We start from the raw sequence: 6,624 nt of genomic DNA, 5'->3' as shown, positions 1-6,624 counted from the left end.
TAGTCTATAGTCTAGTCTATAGTCTAGTCTATAGTCTAGTCTATAGTCTAGTCTATAGTCTAGTCTATAGTCTAGTCTAGTCTAGTCTATAGTCTAGTCTAGTCTAGTCTATATTCTAGTCTATTGTCTAGTCTATAGTCTAGTCTATAGTCTAGTCTATAGTCTAGTCTATAGTCTAGTCTATAGTCTAGTCTATAGTCTAGTCTATAGTCTAGTCTATAGTCTAGTCTATAGTCTAGTCTATAGTCTAGTCTATAGTCTAGTCTATAGTCTAGTCTATAGTCTAGTCTATAGTCTAGTCTATAGTCTAGTCTATAGTCTAGTCTATAGTCTAGTCTATAGTCTAGTCTATAGTCTAGTCTAGTCTAGTCTTTCAGTTCTAGTTCAGTTCTAGTGCAGTTCTAGTTCAGTTCTAGTTCAGTTCTAGTTCAGTTCTAGTTCAGTTCTAGTTCAGTTCTTGTTCAGTTCTAGTTCAGTTCTGTTCTAGTTCTGTTCTAGTTCTATTCTAGTTCTCTTATAGTTTTGTTCTGTTCTAATTTAATTCTTTCAACTCACTATTCAATTTCGCTGCCTTTCTACTCAGTTCCACATATTTAGCAAAATTCTCTTTCATCGGTGTTCCCGCCTTATCATGCCACTCCTTCCAGTAGTGAGACAATTCTTTAGGATCACGACTATTCGACAAACGTTCCTGTATATGAGGTTCCAAAGCTAAAGTGCAATCTGTCGCATTGGTATAAGAACAAACTTTAGTGCTGGCATAATTCGATTGCATGCTACTAATGGCATTTTGTAAAGTTAAGAAATCATCTTCCGGCAAGATATCATAACCAGGATCAGCTAAAATTTTCGCTTGACGCTGTAGATTGGTATTTTTTAATTGATCATAGCCTAAATTACGTATAGCTTCAGATAATTTTTTAGTTTCTTTAGCATTCTTCGCTGATATAGCGATCATTTCCAGACGATTGTGTTCCGTAACATTTGTATTGTATTCGTAGGCTAAGAGATATTCGGCTCTCTTACGTTGTCTTAATAATTCATTTTGTTGTTGAAAGAAAGCTTTGGGTTGATTGGCATCACAGGTGTCATCACAGTTTTGCGGCAGGGCAGCGAGACAAAGCTGGTGTTTTAAACAATGAGTGCAAATTTTAAAATATTTCTGAATATATAAATATGTTTGTTAATTGTACCTGTAAACAGATTAGTGTAGTGACCTGTAGTATGAGTTTAAATTTCATCCTCATCTTAGCTCCGATCCAACCAACTTTTCATATGTCTTGTTAAGAACTAAACGTTGTGCTGCAAAAATATCGCTTTAAAACATATTTAGTTTTAATTAAGCTTCGTGTTATCTGCTCGTTTTGTATAGATTTTTTTTGTTTGCTAAAATGATCACTTTCGTTATCAGTTGTTTGATGATTAATCGAAATAAAACGATTAGTTAAGTGCACTTTTGTATAATCTAATTTGTTTACTAGGTTTTATAATATGTTTACTAGGCATTTTTTAGGCAATTACATCATTTTAATATTATTTATCCTTATTTACTTCTATCTAGGGTTCTATAGTTGAAACGAAAAGTCGACTTTTCGACTTTTTGCATTTAGTTAAAAGTCGACTTTTTGACTTTTTGCATTTAGTTAAAAGTCGACTTTTCGTATTTAGTTAAAAGTCGACTTTTTGCATTTAGTTAAAAGTCGACTTTTCGCCTTTTTGCATTTTATGAAAAGTCGACTTTTCAACTTTTCGACTTTTTGCATTTAATTAAAAGTCAACTTTTTGACTTTTTCCGACTTTTCAACTTTTTTTGACTTTTCGATTTTTTCCGACTTTTTGACTTTTTTCGACTTTTTGCATTTTATGAAAAGTAGACTTTTCGACTTTTGCATTTTATGAAAAGTCGACTTTTCAACTTTTCGACATTTTGCATTTAATTAAAAGTCGACTTTTCGACTTTTTCCGACTTTTCGACTTTTCGACTTTTTTTGACTTTTCGATTTTTTCCGACTTTTTGACTTTTTTCGACTTTTTGCATTTTATGAAAAGTAGACTTTTCGACTTTTGCACTTTATGAAAAGTCGACTTTTCAACTTTTCGACTTTTTGCATTTAATTAAAAGTCAACTTTTCGACTTTTTCCGACTTTTCGACTTTTTTTGACTTTTCGATTTTTTCCGACATTTTGACTTTTTTCGACTTTTCGAATATTTTCGACTTTTCGAATATTTTCGACTTTTCGACTATTTCTGACTTTTCGACTCTTTCCGGCTTTTCGACTTTTATTTACAAGGTCTACTTTTCGACTTTTTTCATAGACAATAGTCGAGTTATCGACTTTTTTGGAAGAAAATAGTCGACTTCGACTTTTTTCGACAAAAAGTCGATTGTTCGATTATTCGAAAGTTGATTTATAGAACCCTACATCTATCAGTTTAATAATTTCAATATTTTAATATGTGTCGATATAACAGTTATTATAAGATAATGTCGTGACTGCTTAACACAGAGGTGACATCTGCTGGTCAGTAGCAATTTGATATTTAGTAAATACTTAGAGATTTTACTAAATTTCCAATTGGACATGATAATACATTAAATAGACTGTAGTTTAGTTTATTGTCTAGAATATAGTCTAGTCTATTGTTTAGTCTATAGTTTAATTTAGTCCATTTTCTTGTCTATAGTCTAGCCTTTGTTTTCATTAACTTTACCTCTCAGTTTTATTTGATAAACAACACTGTTGTTACATTTCTCCTTTCATCCGTTTCCTTAAACATCTCTGTTTTTCCTACATTGTCACATAAGTCGAATATTAACAACTCTGTTCTAGTTTAACTGTCAAATTAGTTCGCGGTTTTTTCTCGTTTTCTTAAAGTTTGCATAAAAAGTGAAGCTCTTCTTTTAATAATAAAAAAATGTATAATTAAGTGTTTTTACAAAAGAAAATAATGAAAATTTATGAAAATCAAAAGGTTTATAAGAAAGTGAATGTGTTAGTTAAAGAGAAAATGTTAAAATAAAGTGTGAAAATCATTAGTAATGTAAGCTTTCTTAAGAAAGCGTTTGCCTTAAGTTTTTGGCAAGTTTAAAGTTATTAAAAAGAATAAAATAAGTAAAAATATAAATAAAATTGATCAGAAAAGTATCAATTAAAGGCCTGTTATTATTTGAGAAAAGTGTAAAGTGAAAAATAAATAAATTTGATAAAAATTTTGCTTATAAGCCTTAAGTTAACCGGCAATGGCCGGAGGTGTCTCAAAAATATGTGGCTTTAGGGAAGTGCTTCGCTAAATTTCGGCCGGAATTATGTATTCGTGTTCTTAATTCGTTAAATGAGTAAAATTAAAAGGCGGAATTAGTTAGCAGTTGATTTTGTGTCAATTTCTTCATATAAAGTGCAAAATATAAGAATTGAAAGATTTGTTGAAAAATTTCTCCGGAGATTTTTAACTTAGGTAAATTTGAATTAGTATTTTAAGTAAGAATAACTATTAAATTTTAATATATTCTAATTAGAATGTAATACAAGTTGGTTTTACTGTTTTGAATCTATGCTAGTTAGCAGGTTAGTTAGTTTTTAAAATTTTCTTTACAAAGTTCCAATTTGAAAGAAAATATTTGCTTTTCCTTGAAATGGAGCAATTTTCTTTTGAAAATGTTTTAATTTCCTTGAAAATGTATGATTTTCTTTAGAAAATTTCTTAATTTTCTTGTAATTGTAAAATTTTCTTAAGAAAATCTAGCAATTTTACGGAAATTGTTTAATTTTCTTTAAAATTTGTTTAATAATTAATAAAATTAAGTAACTTTCTTTAGAAAACGTTTCAATAACAATAAAATTGAGTAGTTTTTTTTATGAAAGTTTAGCAATTTCCTTGAACTTATGCAGTTTTTATAAGAAAATTTTGAAATTTCTTTGAAAATTTCGATTTTTTTTTAAATTTTGTAATTTTCATTAGAAAATTGTGAATTTTTTTTAAAATTGCGTTATTTTCATAAGAATATTTAGCAATTTCGTTGAAATTGTTTAATTTTCTTAAAATAATTTAGTAGTTTTCTTGAAATTGTATAAATTTCCTTTAAAAAATTTCGAAATTTGCTTGAAATTGTAAAATATTCTTTAAAAATTTTCGAAATTTCCTTGAAGTTGTAGAATTTATTTTAGAAAATTTAGATTTTTTTAAAAACGTTGTAATGTTCTTTAGAAAATTGTGAAATTTCGTTGAAATTGCGTAAATTTTATAAGAAAATTTAACAATTTCCATGAAATTGTATAATTTTCTTTATAAAATTTAGCCATTTTCTAGAAATTATGTAATTTCTTAAAATTTTTAAATTTTCTTAAGGAAAGTTTTCAATTTTATTCGGAATTGTGAATTTTTTTTAGTAATTTTCAAATTCCTTGTAATTTGATAATTTAAAAAAAAAATAATTTTCTTAAGAAATGTTTTCAATTTCCTTGAAATTGGGTAACTTTGTTTAGAAAATTTCAAAATTTTCTTGAAATTGTATAATTTTTTTTTGGAAATTTCGAAATTTTCTTTAGAAAACTTTTAAAATTTTCATTAAAATGTTTTATTTTCATTAGAAAATTTTGAAATTTCCCTAACTTTTTTTGGGAAAATGTAAATTTTTCTATGAAATTGTGCAATTTTCATAAGAAAATTGTGAAATTTCTTTTAAATAATGTAATTTTCTAGAAAAAACTTTTCAATTTCCTTGAAATTTTGTAAATTTTTAAAGATTACTAAATTTTGTAATTTTCTTGAGAAAAGTTTTAAATTTCCTTAAAATTGTTTGATTTTCTTTAGAAAATTCTTTCTACTTTATCAAAATTGAGTAATTTTCTTAAAATCTAATAATTTTCTTGTTATTTTCACAAAATTTACACAACTTTTATTTAATAGAATAAAAAATTAAAATTTTCTAAAAAAAAATATGTTTTTCAAAAGGTTATTCTTATCTAGGTCTTACTGTCCACCGGCTTTTGCAATACAATTCCTTTTCTACAAAAGTTGTAAAACTATATTTTTAAGTATTAAATTTGATAAACAATGCACACACTTACATTTACACCTTTAATTTGAGACAAACAAATTAAAAATTTCTTTAATTTTCTTTTAAATTAATGCAAAATAAGTAAAATTTCCTTTAGCTAAAAATTTCTTTGGTATTTTGTTTTTCTTCTTCACTTTTTGTTGTATAAACTAACACAACTCTGTTTTTCTCAACACCGTTTTATCTTTTCCAAACAACCCTGTAACACTGTCTTATCGTCTTATCTCTCATAAGAAAACTGCCTTATCGCCATATGCTACTATTTGTAATGAAAAATGTCAACACAAAACAAAATTGCCAATTAAAAAACTACAACGAATTTGTAAAACATAATAAAGAAAACAATAAATTTACAGAGAATGCCGGAATTGAAGAAAACAATTTGAAAAAAATCCCAATTTGATGAAAATTCCATTTAGTACATTTTGACAATTTGTCGTGGAATGTTGAGACGGTTTTGTGTTTTACGGGCGTCATTCGTGTTACGGACGTAAAAAAAAATTGTAGAAAAATGCGCGTAGAAAATTATTAGTGTTTGTGTGTGTATATATATTTGATGTGCGTTTAATTTAGAAAATTTGTAAAAACAAAAATTCTAATAAGTATTTATGTGCAAAAAGCTGCTAAAAATTTGCCAAGGTTCTTTTTTTTCGAAGAAATCTAAAGTTGTCTCTAAATTTACAGCAAAGTTTGTCGTCGGCTAAAAAAAAAATAATTTAATTTAATTACTTTAGCAGAAAACAAAACGAAATAACAAAAAATAAATTGAGAAAATAAAGATCAAAAATTATAAAAAAAGAAGTTTTTTTGTTGTTTATCCGTGTAAGTGTGTCGGTTTTTCGTTTATATCGTGCGTGTGTTTGTGCGGCAAGTTTTAATTTTTTGTTGAGTGTAATCAACAGCAACAACAAAAATCCAAATTAAACAGATATTTTGATGAAATTTACAAAACAAAAACAACAAAAATATACATAATTTTTTTTTATTTTTCTGTGTCTTGTTATTGTATTTTTACGAAAGTGTTGTGTTTTTTTTCTTATTGTTGTTGCTGTTTCTTCTTCTGCTTGTTACTCTTCATGTAACTGACCAGATTTCTACGTCACATTTTTTGTCGCTTTGAAAAGGAAATTACAAAGGTTTTTTTACAAACAACAACTACAACTAAGTATTTACAGCAACAACAATATTTTAATAATTCATTGAAATCAATTAGAGTCAAAACAAAATGTAATTATTGTTTATTTATTGCTTTTGTTTATTAAATTATACTTAATTTAGTTTGTGCTTTTATTTATAGTTCGTTTTTAATGCATATTTCATTCTTCTTTATTGACATTCAATTAAATTCCATTAGGAATAATAGTTTAATGTAAAAAAGTCATGGTCAAAGAGTGCTTAATAGTGATACAGTGAACGAAATAGAAGAAATTGCTGTTTACTACTACAACAGTACTATAACAGAACTAGAACAGAACTAGAACAGAACAGAACTAGAACAGATCTAGAACAGAACTAGAACAGAACTAGAACAGAACTAGAACAGAACTAGAACAGAACTAGAACA

The 6,624-nt window shown here is 26.9% G+C and overlaps 1 long non-coding RNA gene across 1 annotated transcript; it reads left to right on the top strand.

The window, feature by feature from the left end:
• Positions 1 to 5,399: 5,399 nt before the first annotated feature.
• LOC124421314 lies at positions 5,400 to 6,281 on the top strand. The gene is made up of 2 exons (XR_006941570.1): positions 5,400 to 5,951; positions 6,151 to 6,281. It is a non-coding gene; the product is annotated as an uncharacterized LOC124421314 (long non-coding RNA).
• The last annotated feature ends 343 nt before the right edge of the window (positions 6,282 to 6,624 follow it).

Source organism: Lucilia cuprina, chromosome 2 (genome assembly GCF_022045245.1).
Source record: "Lucilia cuprina isolate Lc7/37 chromosome 2, ASM2204524v1, whole genome shotgun sequence".
Taxonomy (NCBI): Eukaryota; Metazoa; Arthropoda; class Insecta; order Diptera; family Calliphoridae; genus Lucilia; species Lucilia cuprina.
This window is presented reverse-complemented; position numbering and strand designations above follow the sequence as displayed.